Source organism: Budorcas taxicolor, chromosome 21 (genome assembly GCF_023091745.1).
Source record: "Budorcas taxicolor isolate Tak-1 chromosome 21, Takin1.1, whole genome shotgun sequence".
NCBI lineage: Eukaryota > Metazoa > Chordata > Mammalia > Artiodactyla > Bovidae > Budorcas > Budorcas taxicolor.
In genome coordinates, this window is record NC_068930.1 from 73,242,415 (window position 1) to 73,259,901 (window position 17,487).

A 17,487-nucleotide genomic window follows, 5' to 3' on the forward strand; every position below is an offset into this window, starting at 1 on the left:
CTGTGAAAAGAGAGGCTGCTCTCTCGTTTCGGAGCATGGGCTCCAGAGCCCAGGCTCACCGGCTTAGTTGCTCCGCAGTATGTGGGATCTTCCTGGACCAGCGATTGAGCCCACGTCTTCTGCACTGGCAGGCAGAGGCTTCTTCCCTTAGGAGACTGTCTCGGCCTGATGGCTTTTCCAGGGATAGCTCTGCATTACTTGCTGTGCTTAGATTTTTAAATCTCTTCAGGAATCTGTTTCAATAAATCTATTATTAATTATAATAGTTCCTTAGAAAAACCATCTGTTTCAGCCAGGTTTTACTTACTTGCCTGGTGTGCATCAAAGGGTTGTATCTTGTATTTAAAAACCATTTTCTGCATCTGTGACGATTTCTCTCATTTGTTCTTCTGTATATTTTAACATTCCTCCCTCCTTGATTTGGCTTTCTAATTCTCTCTCTATTTTTTGTGATTTTTGTCCCTCCAAAATTAGCTCTTGGAATTATTCTTTCGTCTTAACCATCTTCTGGTTTCCAGATCCATTTATTTTTGCCTGTATCTTCACCCTGACCCTTTAGGAAAGTTGGCCCGTCAGCCTCACTGCAGTCAAGGCACACGTCTCAACAGTATCCTCCTCCTGTCTCCTCCCCACAAAGAGGACAGCCCCTGGGTGGTCCACGGTCCCAGGATGCCAGCACGTTCCTCCTCTGTATCCCTCAGGGCAGCGGTGATGGGGACGGGTCTTCCTGGGACCACGGTCAGGAGACGAGAAGTTCTTGGTTCTTATTTTGGAATCCTTCCTCCCCATCATACCACAGCCTTTCCAGCATTTCAACCTCCCCCACTGGGTGACCACTGAGCCCCAGTTTCAGTCAACCAACCAAGAAAAAAGTGAGGGATGCTTCCAGCTTCTTGAGTTGAAAAATCGTTGTTGTTTAATCGCTAAGTTGTGTCCAACCCTTTGCGACCCCATGGACTGTAGCACACCAGGCTTCCCTGTCCTTCCTGGAGCTTGCTCAAACTCATATCCATTGAGTCAGTGATGCCATCCAACCATCTCATCCTCTGTCGTCCCCTTCTCCTCCCACCTTCAATCTTTCCCAGCATCAGGGTCTTTTCCAATGAGTCAGCTCTTCCCATCAGGTGGCTGAAGGATTGGAGCTTCATCTTCAGCACCAGTCATTCCATTGAGAAATCAGGGTTGATCTCCTTTAGGATTGACTGGTTGCCCTCTTTGCTGTCCAAGGGGCTCTCAAGAGTCTTCTCCAACACCACAGTTCAAAATAAATCCTTCAGTGCTAGCCTTTTTTATGGTCCAACTCTCACATCCATACGTGACTACCGGGAAAACCATAGCTTTCACTGTAAGACCTTTGTCGGCAAGTTGGTGTCTCTGCTTTTTAATACGCTGTCTAGGTTTGTCATAGCTTTCCTTCCAAGGAGCAAATGTCTTAGTTTCATGGCTGCAGTCACCATCCACAGTGATTTTTGAGCCCAAGAAAATAAAATGTGCCATTTTCCCCACTTTTTCCCCATCTATTTGCCATGGAGTGATGGGACCGGATGCCAGGATCTTAGTTTTTTCAATGTTGAGCTTTTAGCCAGCTTTCTCATTCTCCTCTTTCACCCTCATCAAGAGGCTCTTTAATTCCTCTTCTCTTTATGCCATTAAGTGTGGTGTCATCTGCGTATCTGAGTTTATTGATATTTCTCCCAGTAATCTGGATTCCAGCTTGAGATTGATCCAGCCCAGCATTTTTCATGATGTACTCTGCATAGAAGTGAAATAAGTAGGGTGAAAATATACAACCTGTCATACTCCATTCCCAATTTTGAACCAGTCTGTTGTTCCATGTCCTGTTCTAACTGTTGCTTCTTGACCTACATACAGGTCTCTCAGGAGGCAGGTAAGGTGGTCTGGTATTCCCGTTGCTTTAACAATTTTCCAGTTTGTTGTGATCCACACAGTCAAAGGCTCTAGCATAGTCAATGAAGCAGAAGCAGACATTTTTCTGGAACTCTCTTGCTTTTTTGATGATCCAGCGGATGTTGGCAACTTGATCGCTGGGCCCTCTGCCGTCTTCGTCCTCTGCTCCCCACATCCTCTGTCTTTTCTAAATCCAGCTTGAATATCTGAAAGTTCTCGGTTCATGTACTACTGAACCCTAACTGGAAGGATTTTGAGCATAACCTTCCTAGCATGAAAACGAGCGCGACTGTGCAGTAGTTTGAGCTTTCTTTGGCTTTGTCCATCTTTGGGATTGGAATGAAAACTGACCTTTTCCAGTCCTGTGGCCACTGCTGAGTTTGTCAAATTTGCTGGCATATTGACTGCCAGCACTTTAAGAGCATCATCTTTTAGGATTTGAAATGCCTCAGCTGGAATTCGGTCACCTCCACTAGCTTTGTGTGTAGTAACGCTTCCTAAGGCCCACTTGCCTTCACACCCCTGGATGTCTGGCTCCAGAGGCATGATCACACCACTGTGGTTATTAAGTCATTAAGATCTTTTTGGTACAGTTCTCCTGTGTATTCCTTTTTTTTTTTTTTTTGGCTGTCAAATAATCCTTTATTTTTCTCTTCCTCTTGCAGCTCTTAACTAGCTGGTCACTCCACCGCAGTTGATGTCATCTATGATGTCATGAGGGTGGCGGTCATCAGCATTGCAGCCCACAGATGGGGCACTTCCTAGGATCTTTTTAATGGTGCCAGCGAGTTCTCTGGGCTAGAGCGTTCTCCAGCTAGAGATCGACGCTGCACCTGCCAGGCAATGTCAACCATCTCATCGAAAGTGATGTTTCCACTGTGCTTAATGTTTTTCTGCTTCTTTCTATCTCTTGGTGGCTGCTTGAGGACTTTGATGATCAGGGCAGAAGCAGAAGATACCACCTCAATCCAGGTCTGTCTGTTCTGATCAGTTTCACTGTAATCCTCAGACTCTTGCAATCACCAGTTGCCCTGGTGATGTTGTCACCTACCTTTTTTGGAGACAGACCCAGGGGGCCAATCTTGGGGATCAGGGCAGACGTGGCACCAACTTCCCCACTAGCACACCTCAGGTATCGGACTTTGATCTCACTGGGGTTGAACTTAGGTGGCATGGTGGAGGCGGCTGGTGTCGGAAGAACCCAGAATCGAGATGACAAAGGAAGTTGTACTTTTTGCCTCCTCTGAGCCGAAAGCTCTTCTGTGTATACTTGCCACCTCTTAATATCGTCTGCTTCTGTTAAGTCCATACCTTTTCTGTCCTTTATTGTGCCCGTCCTTGCATGAAACGTTCCCTTGATATCTTCAATTTTCTTGAAGAGATCTCAGGTCTATCCCATTCTATTGTGTTCCTCTACTTCTTTGCGCTGATCACTGAAGAAGGCCTTCTCTCTCCCTGCTGTTCTCTGGAACTCTGCATTCAGTTGGGTATATCCATTTCTCCCTGGCTTTTCAATGTTCCTCTTTCCTTAGCTATTTGTGAAGGCTCTGCAGACTACCACTTTGCCTTCTAACACTTCTTTTTCTTTGGGTGGCTTTGTCACTGACTCCTGCACAGTGTTACAAGCCTCTTTCCATAGTTCTGCAGGCCCCCCTGTCCACCAGATCCAATCCCTTGACTCTATTCCTCACTTCCACTATATAATCATAAGGGATTTGATTTAGGTCATACCTGAATGGTCTAGTGATTTTCCTTACTTTCTTCAATTTAAGTCTGAATTTTGCAATAAGGGGTTCATGATCTGACCCACAGTCAGCTCCAGGTCTTGTTTTTGCTGGCTGTATAGAGCTTCTCCATGTTCGGCTGCAAACAATAATCAATCTGATCTCGATTTTGATCGTTAGTGATGTGCGTGTGTAGAGTCGTCTCTTCTGTTGCTGTAAAAGGGTGTTTGCTATGACCAGTGCACTCTCCTGGCAAAACTGTTAGGCTTTGCCCTGCTTCATTCCGTACTCCAAGGCCAAACTTGCCTGTTCCTCCAGGTAACTCTTGACTTCCTACTTTCGCTTTTCAGTCCCCTATAATGAAAGGGACATCTTTTGGGGGTGTTAATTCTAGAAAGTATTGAGCGTCTTCATTGAACTGTTCAACTTCAGCTTCTTCAGCATTACTGTTCGGGGCATAGACTTGGATCACTGTGATATTGAATGGTTTGCCTTGGAAACGAACAGAGATCATTCTGTTGTTTTGAGATTGCACCCAAGTACTGCATTTTGGACTCCTTTGTTGACCATGATGGCTACTTCATTTCTTCTAAGGGATTCTTGCCCACAGTAGTAGATACAATGGTCATCTGAGTTAAATTCACCCATTCCAGTCCATGTCAGTTCGCTGATTCCTAAGATGTCAGTGTTCATTCTTGCCATCTCCTCCTTGACCACGTCCAGTTTATCTTGATTCATCGACCTGACATTCCAGGTTCCTGTGCGACACTGTTATTACAGCATCGGACTTTAAGGCTCACGACCAGACACATCCACGGCTGAGCGTCGTTTCTGCTTGGGCCAGCCTCTTCCTTCCCTCTGGAGCTGTTTCTCCACTCTTCTCCAGGAGCGTATTGGGCACCTGCTGCCTTGGGGAGCTCATCTTTCAGCGTCCTATCTGTTTGCCTTTTCATACTGTTCATGGGGTTCTCCAGGCAGGAATGCCAGGATGACTTGCCATCCCCTCCTCCAGTGGGCCATGTTTTATCAGAACTCTGCCCTGGGACTATGGGCGACCCTGCTCGGCATGGCTCATAGCTACACTGAGTTATGCAAGCCTCTTTGCCTCAACAAGGCTATGGTCCACGAAGAGAGTGCTGAAAATATCAAATCCCAAATCCCTTGTAACTGCACACATCTTGGAAGATTTAATCCAATCCACAATACGCTCTTCCCTCCCTCACTAGGACTTGCAGACACCAACCCACACACCCCCAGGCTCCTGACAGTATAAATGACGAATCTGGCAGACCTTTTGATGTGTAAACCCTCTTTTCCCAAATTAGGCTTGTGCTTAACCTCCTTGGACATGCTGGGATCTGACTCTAATTGTAGGTTTGGGGCAGTGAGGGGCGGTGGAAGTGGAGCGCGGCGGAAACCGGCACCTGCTTGCGAAGTAACCACATCAGAAGAGGCCACTGCTGGGCCCGCAGAGGAGGCGGGACCAGAGCCGCGGGAGGGGGAGGGGCCGCGCCCGCTCAGCGCGGCCACTGGCTACTGTGGGATTCTGGCGTCTAGATCTGCCCCAAATCCGGCGTCCAACTCTGTCCCCATCAGAGTCCTGCCGCTCACGGGGACCTGCGGAGGGAGGTTAGCTCAGTCTGTCTTGGGGTTCCGAACCCTCTGGCTCTTGCTGGGGCTGCCTTGGGAGTACATCCGCTCTGCAGACTTGGGGGAGCAGAGATCCTTCAGCGATGGAAGGACCACTCTTGTTCTCCGACCTGCCTTGAGCGCGGGATTCAGGCCCCCTCTCCCCCCTCCCCCCTCCCCGCTCCCCTCCCTCCCCCCCCTTCCCCCCTCCCCCCACCCGCCCATTATGTCGCTTTATTTCCTTAGACGCTGGTGCAGCTCCTCCAGTGGCCCCTCCCACTGTCCTGAGCTGCACCGGCTCCATCCACCCCCATCACTGGTTGTGCAAGTAACTGTTGCCCACAGTGCACCACACACTGGTGCTGCTCAGCCGCTCAGTCGTGTCCAGCTCTCTGTGCCCCGTGGACTGCAGCACACCAGGCTTCCCTGTCCTTCACCATCTCCCAGAGTTTGCTCAAATTCATGTCCATTGAGTCAGCGATGCCATCCAACCATTTCTTCCTCTGTCGTCCCCTTCTTCTCTTGCCTTCAGTCTTTCCCAGCATCAGGGTCTTTTCCAATGAGTCAGTTCTGCGTCAGGTTGCCAAAGTATTGGGGCTTCAGCTTCAGCATCAGTCCTTCCAGTGAACATTCAGGGTGGATCTCCTTGCTTCCAAGGGCCTCTCAAGCGTCTTCTGCAGGACCACAGCTCAAAAGCATCCATTCTTGGGCACTCAGTCTTCTTCATGGTCCAAATCAAACATTTGTGCACGACCACTGGAAAAACCATAGCTTTGGCTATATGGACCTTTGTCAGCAAAGTGATATCTTTGCTTTTTAATATGCTGTCTAGGTTTTTCATAGCTTTTCTTCCAAGGAGCAGGCATCTTTTAATTTCATGGCTGCAGTCACTGTCTGCAGTGATTTTGGAGCTCAGGAAAATAAAATCTGTCACTGTTTTCATTTTTTCCTTTTGTATTTGCCATGAAGTGACAGGACCATGACCTTAGTTTTTCGAATGTTGAGTTTTAAGGCAGCTTTTTCACTCTCCTCTTTCACGCTCATCGAAAGGCTCTTTAGTTCCTCTTCACTTTCGGCCATCAGAGTGGTATCGCCTGCATATCTGAGGTTGCTGATATTTCTCCAGTTACCATGGCTCCAAATGTCCCACAGTCCCATCACTGGATCCTCACAGCCTCCAACCTGCTAGGGCGTGTGAACTATCTGCCATGTCCCCCTGGGAGGCCTGTGGTCTGTAGCGGCCGTGGGTGCCCGCACGGTGGGAGACAGGATTCGGCTATGGAAAACAAGCAGGAGTCCAGGTTGACCACAGGCGCTCCGAGGCTTCTGCAGGACGGAGGGGAATATGATCTGTGTCTCGCTGATGGGATCCCAGGTTGCAACTAGTTCTGGCCAGAAAGAAGCATCTGCAGGCCGGGTTAGGTGCCCGAGGAGGCCAGGCAGCTCCGCCCAGACCTGCAGAAGAGGTGCCGGCTGGTCCCGCTGCCCAGCCTGCCGCTGACCCTGAGCCCCAGAGCAGCTGCGGTTTTGAGAAGCCACGCTCCAGGGTGATCTGCTGCACACGCACCTCTCAGGCGGGGGGCGCTGCCCCTGCTGTGGCTGAGAGGCTGAGGGAACCAGAAGACGAGGCCCCGCATTCGTCCCGGACCTCACTGAGGACGGTGGCCTGTGACAGGACGTCTCGCTGGTGGTCCAGCTGGGCTTGCCAGCAGACAGATGGAAATAGCAGCAGCAGGTCACCTGGCTTTTCCCTCAGCTCTCTCCCAGGGGGCAGTCACCAGAGGTTCCACGGAGCCCACTGGGGCTTCTTATCTGACCCACATCCTTGTCCAGCCTCGACCAGACTGAACCCACACTGTCATTTCCACCAGGTTGACTTGTGGGTCACATTATTTGCAGGACTCCCCAAGCCCCTCAAACTCAGAAGTCACAAAGAGAAACACTGACAAGACTCAACTGCACGTGAATTTAAACCTGATCATTGGCTGTGTGGCTCAGGAAACTCAAGCAGGGGCTCTGTCTCAGCCTAGAGGGGTGGGATGGGGCAGGAGATGGGAGGGAGTTCAAAAGGGAGGGGAAATATGTATATCTACAGCTGATTCGTGTTGAGGGTTGACAGAAAACAACAGAATTATGTAAAGCAGTTATCCTTCAATAAAAAATTAATTAATTAAAAAAAACTTCTGATCAGCACAGGAAGCACAAACTGGGAAAGACTTTCTGCAACACAGCTCTCTGACGGTGGACAGGTTGGACCACGTGGTTTAAAGGTCCTATTTGGCAGAAGAGACCACAGTTGCCCCCGAACTGGGGAAAAAAAAAAACAAAACAACCAAAAATTTGCAACCTACATAATGGAAAAACTGACAGATATAACCATGTAAAAATTAAAAATATCTCAGAGCAAAAGATACCATAGGCAAACATAGCTGGTCCAAGCTGCTTCTCCAGCTCAGGGTACAAATAAGGTCACATATTTCTGTTCTTCGTGGCACCCCACCTGCTCACACGGCCGGGATGCTTTCCATGGCAGCTCAGCCCCCCATCACCTCAGGCGTGTTCTCTTTTGACACCGGTGCACCCCTGCCCCGGCGACACACCACCCCTGGGGGCACCTGTGTGCAGCTGGTTCCCATGGAGCACAGGGGCTCGGGTCCCTGGGGTGCCATCGACGCGTTCCCACCCGGGACGCTGCCCACATCAGGCCTGGCGTGAGCTCTAGGATGACAACCAGAGGCTGCTTCCTCCTAAGCAAGTGGCGTGGGGGCTCTGTCCACGTCGCTAACACAGAGAGGCGTTGGACGTTAAAAATAAAGCGCGTGGCGAAGCTGAAAAGCCAGGGGGGTGGGGTGAGAGAGGACGGGGAGGTGCTGGCCCCTCGGCGGCAGGGCAGTGGCACCCAACACGTCCGGGAGGTGCCGGGGCTGCGGTGACCCCCATAGCCGACCCTGAGGGTCTGCCCCTCTGGAGGGCTGGAGGGAAGGCAGAGGTGCGTGGGGTCCTCGCCGGCACAGCACAACGTCCCTGGGGCGCTGCCTGCTCTGGGGTGTCCTTCGGGTGCAGAAGGCGGGCCCGGGCGCTTGGGACACCCGGTCAATACTGCAATGGCCATAGGCCCTTGGGCACTTCTGCAGCCTCCCGGCACTTCCAGGAGCGAAAACTGTATCCTCAGCCCAGCCCTCCCATGAGCTGGGCCCGGGCCACAGGAGTTACTTCTGTGAAGTGGCGAGGCCTGGAGTACGTAGAACACCGTGAAGCATTTGCGAACAGTGGGCTCTGGGCCAGACCTCACCCGGGGCAGAGGACTGAGTCCAGCCCAGAAGGGTGCCCATGGCGCCGGGTACAGGAGAGGCCAAGGCGGGTCTTCACTCTACGTTCACTCCCCGCTGGCGCCTCTCATCCACACGGAGATACTCTGGCACCGTGCTGGCTGCCAGGGGCTCCAGCTTCTGTCTCATCACCACGCAGAGCTGCTTCGCCCGGCAGTAGCCTCTGGCCAGGAGCCTACCACTGACCCACGTGACTGACTGGCATGTGTCTTCCTTCTTGGCGACCACCCTGGGCAGCCGTCCCCAAGCGCCGGGCTCTGAGTCCAGTCCCGGGTCTGGGGGACAGGGAGCCGGGGCCGTGAGGAGGTAGTGGCTCCCCACCTTCGCAAACCACTACCCAGAAGAGGTCCTCCCGAGGCAGTCACGACGGCAGGGCACAGCCCACAGCCCCCGCACTGCCGACGCCCGCTGGGAGCCCGGGGTCCCCAAGACCAATTTCCATGTGAGCATTCACCAGAACTCACTGAGGGCGCTTGTGCTCCCAGCTGTGGTTGCAACCCTGACAGGGCGCAGATGAAAGCCTCAAGGCGGGAGGGCCTGGGCAGGGCTCAGGAGGGCTGGGCACCAGCCTCCAGACGTCGTCCCACCCTGGAGTCCTAATGTGTGACCTCCCCGTGGGGTGTTGCCACTTGGGGTCCAGGGTCCTCATTGGAGCGCCACAGCCGACCACCTCTCTGGGGGGCAGGCTGACCCGTGGCCCACTCTATGTCACATTGACCTATAGGCCCCCAGACACTAGAGACCCTTTTACCAGGCAGGACACCCGAGAGGCCTAGCAATCACCTCTCAGGGGCTGAGGGCAAGGTGGTCTCTAAAGTCCAGGCCTTCCAAGCAGAAGAAGAGCCCAGCCTGCACAGGCGGGGAGGGGCTCTTCCCAGGACCAGCCAGCCTAGGGGGCCAGGAGCTCAGGGCCATCAGACGTGTTTGAGCGCACCTCATGCCCCCACCCCATGCCCCCACCCCACCCTCTGCAGCAACGCTGACCATCACAGAAACCCCCTGCAAAGGCGCTGAACTCAGCCTGGCTTTGAACTAAGTCAACGGTGAGGCTTTGACAAGCGTTTTAGTGCTATCGTAGAAGCTGACCACATCATAAGCGAAGAAATAAAGCCCAGGCTCTCACTGACCATGGCTAACCACCCCCCACCCGCACCCTGGGCAGGTATAAGCAGCCAGCCCACCCTCGGTTCCAACACCACAGGGGACATCCGGGCTCCTGACAGCACAGCTTGGCAAGTCTTCCCACCCCCAGTGGAGTCCATCTCCCACTTCCGGAATCCAGGGGCTGGACCTCAGGGCTTCCTGGGTCCAACAGGAAGTGCCACATGCTAATTCCATGCCTTGCCCTCGAGACGCCTTGGGCAAGGGGGAGACTTACACGCTGAAGATTACAAACGCTGCTGGAAGAGATGAAGGCCCTAAAGGAACAGACATCACTGTTCACGGACTGAGCGACTCAGCACCTCTGTGATGGCCACCCTACCTGAATTCACCCACGGGCCCATGGCAACCCCTACCAAAATCCAAGCTGGCTTCTTAGTTTTTGCAGAAATTGGTACACTGATCTTAAAATTCACATGTAAATGTAAAGTCCCCGGAAGAGCCAAAATAGTCTAAAAAAGAACAAAGTTGGAGAACTCAACATTTCCTGACTTCAAAACTTACTCCAAAGCTGTCGTAATCAAGATAGCGCCATATGAGCAAAAGGACAGACATCCAAACCAAAGGAGCATAACTGAGAGTCCGAGCATAATCCAGTACATTTAGAGCCAACTGATTCTCAACAGGGATGCCAGTCCCAGAACGGGAGGAGGTACACGCCACATCCTTGATCGAGGACTTGTATCCAGAATGTGTCTTATCACTCAAGAGTACGACAAATAATCCAAGTTTTAAGTGACCAAAAATTTTAGATAGTTGACCAAAGGACACAGACGGCCTGTAAGAACTTGAAGAAGCACTTGGCAACATTAGTAAGTAGAGAAATACAAATTAAAACCGCAGTAAGACACACAAGGATAGCTATCATCAGAAGAACAGTTGTTCTGATGATAGTTCTGGGGATGGAGAAGTTTGAGAAACTGATTGTTGTTTACTTGCTAAGTCATGTCCAGCTCTTTCGTGACCCTATGGACTGCAGCCCCTCGGGATCCTCTCTCTGTGGGATTTCCCGGGCAAGAATACTGGAGTGGGTTGCCATTTCCTCCTCCAGGGAGAAACTGGAACCTTCGTATATTAACAGCAGAAATGTGACAGGTGCCACCATTTGAAAAGCAGCTCAGCTGTTTCTTAAAATGTTAAACATAAATTTACCATATGGCCCAGCAATTCCACTCCTCTCATCTGCCCAAGAGAAGTGGAAACATATGCCCACACGGAAACTTGTGCAGGAAGATTCACAGCAGCTTCATTGCTACAGACCAGGACTGGAAGCAGCCCAAATGCCTATCAACTGGCAAGTGGGAAACAAGACAGGCTGGTTGCTCACAGTGGAGCATTGCCTGGATCCTTACAGGGAGCATCAGCCGGCACTAAGAAAGAACCAAGTTCTGACACGTGGTATAAGACGACATTATGCCAAATGAGAGAAGATCTCAGATGGCGTGATTCTATTAATATGAAAGGTCCAGAAAAGATAAGTCTGAGGACACAGGAAGTGCATCGGTGGCTGCCAGGGGCTGGGCCCCGAGGTTGCTCTGTGGGTGGTGAAGCTGTTCTACAGCGACACTGTGGTGATCGCAGCATCATTCCAAATTCATTTTTAAAAAATTGAATTGTGACACTTAAAACAAGCGAATTTTATAGTTTGTAAAATATAGCTCAATAAGACTGTTAAACAGAAAAGCGGAAGAGAAGCCTCGGGCACTGTGCTGTCTCTCTGCCCGCTTGGCTGCTGTGGTCTGCTACTTATGAGATGTGTGGCTCAGACACTCCACTGCCCACGCCCCAGCTGACAGGCAGCTCCCAGATGGGCCAGGAGACTGTCCTAGTCAGCCTCAGGTGACACGGGAAGGCCAGCCCAGCGAGGCCGTGCCTTCACGAGCCATCACGGGCTCTCCTGCTTTACCTTGAGCTGGGCAGTTTGTTACGCAGCACCAGCTGACTGATGCACACCCTGTCTGTCACAGCACTTGATTCCAGACGCCGCGGACGATGACCGCTGATGCAGCAGAGACGTGGGCATCACACCCCGTCCCCCCCCAGCTGGGGGGGGGGGGACAGACGTGCCACCCACAGTGCCAAGGACACGGGGTGGGGCTGCCCTGTCATCTCTCGGTGCAGGCCTGTGATCACACAGCCCCAGTGCTCGGGTTTAGAGACTGGTTCAAACACACAGCTTCCTGCCTGCAGCCTCAGTCAGAGGCCCACAGGGAGTCAGGCAGGGGTGGCTCCCCCAGCGGTGCAGCGGCTTAGCCCCCTCCCACCCTATGCACGTGTGGCCATCAGCAGCCCTTCTTCAGAACCCCACCTGCCCTGGGACCCCGCAGCCTAACATCTGGAAATTCTGGGTTGTTCTGGAGCCATGCCAGCTTCCTAGGGGTAGAGGGGTACGACTGAGACAGACAAGTGAATTGGTCAAGGTTGCAGGACACACGGTCCCTAAACAAAACTCAATCATACTTTCACACACTACCAAGAAACGATGGGAAATGGAAACGTAAAAATACCATTTACTTTTGTACCACTGAACGGGAAATAGGATAAATCTGACAAAAATGGGCCAGAGCTGCAAACAGAAACCTAGGAAACGAGAATGGTACCCTGAGACCGGTTAAGACGGGGGCTCCCCTGGCGGTCCAGTGCTGAAGACTCTGCACTCCCAAGGCTCGGGGCTCGGGTTTAATCCCTTGTTGGGGAACTAAGTTCCCGCAGGCTACACAGCATGGCCAGAAAAAAGGTAGTTACCATGGTAAATTACATGGTGTGTGTATGTTACCACAATTATTATAATAAAAGGACAGAAAACCAAAAAAGGCCCCAATATTAACAGTGGCTGTCTCCTGGGGAGTGAGATTGTGAATGTTTCCCCTTCATTTCTATGTTTTCCCATACTGCCCACATTTTCTCTAATCAACAAGGATCACTTATAATTGGAGAAAAGTAAAATTAATTTTTAAATTAAAAAATAAAAACCTCCAAAGCATTGCCAAGAGAAATTCACCAAGAACTGAATCAATGGAACGGTATACAGCCTGGAGGGTGAGAAGACGCAGTTTTGTTGACACCAGATCTCTCCAAATGCGACACAGTTCCAATCAGAATTCCAGCAGGAGTGACAGGGCCGTTCCTTACATCAGTCAGATTTTAATCAGTCTCTTAAAAAGCTAAAATAGGGAGCTCCACGGTGGTGCAGGGCAGACTCCACGCTCCCAATGCAGGGGTCTGGGTTCAACCCCTGGTCGGGGAGCGAGAGCCCATGTTCCACAACGTGGGCAGGAGATCCAGGGCAGCCAAATAGATGAATCCTTTCTAAAAGCTGAGAACACACTTACCCTACACCCCATCGTTCTCACTACTGGGTATTTATCCCAGAGAAACCGAAGCTTCCGCTCACAGCAGTGCCCGTTCACTAGTGTCTACTGAGCTCTGTGTAACAGCCTAGACTGGAAACAAGTGTCCTCTGACGGGCAAACAGCTGGACAGATCTCGGGCATGTGTGCTGTGGGGCAAGAGCTCAGCGACACACGGGAGCAGGCCACCCGTCTCCAGCTGGAAGGGTTCAGAGCAGGCGATGCTGTGGGCACAGAACCATCCCAAACGTTGCAGGGTGTGTAGTCCGACTGACACGTTATTCCTGAAGTGACAAGACTGCAGAGAGGTGGCGCAGATCAGAGGCTGGGGTGGGCGACGGGGCGGGACAGGGCAGCAGGTCGGGGTCCCCATGGTGCTGGTGGTGGTCCTAGTTGCATCTAAACCGTGGCGGTGGTTGCGGGCTACACCGTGGTAAAGTGTCAAGGAGCAATACGCAGAGACACAGCGAGGAGCCTCTGAAGAAACCCCTGATGGCCCAGGAGGGTCTGTGGGGTGGTTACCATATCCTGCCTTTGATTGATTAGTCCCTAAGTCTTGGCCCACTCTTTGAAACCCCACGGACTATCTAGCCCACTAGGCTCCTCTGTCCGGGGGGATTTTCCAGGCAAGAATACTGGAGTGGGTTGCCATTTCCTTCGCCAGGGATATCCTGCCTTTGATAGTACACCACAATTATGGAAGGGAGGCTGGTGGGGAAAGCAGGGTGATGGGTATACAGGAATCCTCTGTATTATTTTTTGCTACTTCTCGTGACTGTATAATCACTTCGAAACAAAATCCCAGCAGGTTTGGTTCGGTTTCGTTTTGGTGGAGGAGGGCATGTAGACAGAGGTGCCTGGCCGGCTAGTGTCCCAGCAGGGCCACAAAGAGTTAGACGCCACGGAAGCGACAGCGCGCACACACGCACAGAAAGTGACGAGCTGACTCTGAAATTCAGATAGAAATGCAAAGGACCCAGCGTGGCCCAAAGCAACTTCAAAAAAGAAAGCCAGAGTTGGAGGGGACTCCCTAGCCGCCCAGTGGCCAGGAGCTGGCGATTTCCCTGCTGGGGCCCAAGTTCATTTCTTGGTGGGAGAACTAAGATCCTGCAAGCTGTGTGGTTCAGCCAAAGAGAATAAAAGAAAAGGCAGACAGAGTTGGGGAACTAACACTGCCTGATTTCAAGACTTGCTGTGAAACTACGGGAGCCCCAAACCAGAGCCAATCCCTGCGTCCACCAATGCGCGTGACTGGACTGACCAGCGGTGGCACGCCACGCAGTGGAGATCTACGCAGGGAGAAAAAGCGACGGCTACTGGCTCACATGGCAGGGACTGGCCTCAGAGTAACTGAACTGAAGAGAAAAAGCCAAGTCAAAAAAGACTACTTCCTGTTGTTGTTTAGCCACTAATTCACGCCCGCTTCTTTGCAGCCCCATGGACTATAGCACACCAGACTTCCCTGACCTTCACTGTCTTCCAGAGTTTGCTCAGATTCACACCCATTGAGTTGGTGATGCCATTCAACCATCTCATCCTCTGTCGCCCCCTTCTCCTCCCGCCCTCAATCTTTCCCAGCATCAGCGTCTTTTCCAATGAGTCAGTTCTTCGCATCAGGTGGCCAAGGTATGGGAGCTACAGCTTCAGCTTCAGTCCTTCCAATAAATATTCAGGGCTGATTTCCTTTAGGATTGACTGGTTTGATCTCCTCGCTGTCCAAGGGACTCTCAAGAGTCTTCTCCAGCACCACGGTTCAAAAGCATCAATTCTTTGATGCTCAGCTTTCTTTATGGTCCAACTCTCACATCTGTACATGACTACTGGAAAAACCATAGCTTTGACCATACGGACCCGTTGTCAGCAAAGCAATGTCTCTATTTTTAAATATACTGTCTAATTTTGTCATAGCTTTCCTTCCCAGGAGCAAGCATCTGTTGATTTCATAGCTGCAGGCACTGTCCACGGTGATTTTGGAGACCAAGAAAATAAAACGTGTCGCTGCTTCCACTTTTTCCCCTTCTGTTTGCAATGAGGCCATGGGCCTGGATGCCAGGATTTTAGTTTTCTGAATGTTGAGTTTCAAATTAGCTTTTTTTACTCTCCTCTTTCACCCTCATCAAGAGGCTCTTTAGTTCTCTTTGCTTTCTGCCATTAGAGTGGAGGATGCTGATTTTTGGCTCACTGTTAAGCTTATATAGGGGGTTAGGCAGTGTATCATCTGCGTATCTGAGGTTGTTGATACTTCTCCCGGCAGTCTTGATTCCAGCTTGTGATGCATCCAGCCCAGCATTTCTCATGGTGTTCTCTGCATCCCCAGCTGAAGGTCTTTCCTGCTCTGGCCCAGCCGCTTCATTCTTTCTGAAGCTTTTAGTAACTCCCCTCTGCTCTTCCCCCGTAGCGTATTGGACACCTTCCCCCCCGGGGGCCCGTCTTCTGGCATCATATCTCTTTGCCTTTTCATGCTGTCCATGGGATTTTCCAGGCAAAAATACTGGAGTGGTTTACCATTCCCTTCTCCAGTGGACCATGTTTTCTCAGAACTCTTTGGTATGACCAGTCCATCTTGGGCGGCCCTGCACGGAATGGCTCTTAGCTTCATTGAGTTAGACAAGCCCTTTCGCCACAACAAGGCTGTGATCTGTGAAGGAGGGACATCCTGTATGATTCCATTTATATGAAATTCCAGGCAATGCAAGCTAACCCATCTCGAGAGAAAGCTGATGAGAGGTTGCCTGGGGCTGGGGTCACAGAAGGGTGCGGGGACACTTTGTAGACGACAGCTGCGTTCACTATCTTGACTGTTTCCATTGCTTTGCTGGTGTGCACTCACATGAGAACGTATCGACTGTGTATTTTAAGCATGCGCCATTTATTGTATGTCAAGCACACTTCAGTAGAGCTGTCGTTAACAGTGAGGGATGTGTGGAGGTAACTAGATTTTCTCCACAATTGGGCACAGGTTCTGTTTCTTGGGAGGAGCCATGGTCCCTACCGCAGGAATGTGCAGGTGTGAAGCGTCCAGGGAGTCGGTGCTCCTGGACCCTAAGGCCGCTGTCCTCCTGCTCTCAACACGGCTGCATCCGGGCCATGTCCCCACCTGGGGAATGCCCGTGAGGTCCTACTATTCACATAAGACACACATAGATGTTCTGTGGGTATCATGACATGCCCACGTATACCCATGTACATCGTGACACAGCCGCAATTTCTTCTAGAAGAACACAGGTCACACTCACCTTGCGACACCAGACCACACCATTAGGATGGCTATTATGTCTAAACACACAGAGCATTGAGCATCGGTGAGGGTGCAGTGAGTCTTCGTGCGGCGTTGGCAGGAGCGTGGAACGGTGCCGTTGCCATGGAGAACAGCATGATGCTTCCTCCAAAAAATGGAAAATAGAAAATAGAACTATCATATGATCCAGCAATCCCAGCGTGGGTATTTATCCAAATGAACTGACAGCAGAATCCCAGGAGACCTGAACCCTTGTCGAGCGCAGCTGAGAGCTGGGTGCAGCCTGGGCTCCAAGGGCAGACGAGGAGGCAGACAAGATGTGGTCCATCCAGACAAGGAAATGTCGCTCAGCATTAGAAAGGGAGGGAGTTCTTTTTTTTTTCCTTCCAATATTACTCTTTTTATTTTTTAATTTTATTTATTTTTAATATAAATTTATTTATTTTAATTGGAAGCTAATTACTTTACAATATTGCATTGGTTTTGCCATAGATCAACATGAATCCGCCACAGGGGTACACGTGTTCCCCATCCTGAACCCCCCTCCTGCCTCCCTCCCCATACCATCCCTCTGGGTCATCCCAGTGCACCAGCCCCGAGCATCCTGTCTCATGCATCGAACCTGGACTGGCGATTCGTTTCACATATGATAATATACATGTTTCAATGCCATTCTCCCAAATCATCCCACCCTCGCCCTCTTCTGACGCCGGAACTCAAAGGCATCACACTGAGTGAAATAAATCAGTCACAAAAAGAGAAATACTGCTGACTCCACTGATAAGAACGTTGAGTCTGATTCCTAAGATTTGCAGCCAGAGGCTCCAGGGCAGAGAAAACGCACAGCTCTTGTTTAACGGGGATGGAGGCTCAGCTCTACAAGGTGAGGAAGCTCTGGGGTGGTATTTTACAACATTGTGAACGTGCTTTAATTAACATTACTGAACTGTGCGCTCAAAAACTGTTAGAATGGAAGTTTTACCTTCTGTGGGTTTTGCCAGAATTGAAAACTTCTTTAAATACACCATGATGGTGGGACTACAGTGTGACTGTGCCAAGGCCTCTGAGCTGCACACTGTAAATGGCTGAGGTGGCCAAGCGCTTTATGTCCATTTTGCCACAGATTCCTAAAAGTTAGAAAGGGACTG

At 51.0% G+C, this 17,487-nt stretch overlaps 1 pseudogene; it reads right to left on the minus strand.

The window, feature by feature from the left end:
• Positions 1–2,580: 2,580 nt before the first annotated feature.
• On the minus strand, positions 2,581–3,157 carry LOC128066522 (60S ribosomal protein L12-like; annotated as a pseudogene).
• Between the last annotated feature and the right edge of the window lie 14,330 nt (positions 3,158–17,487).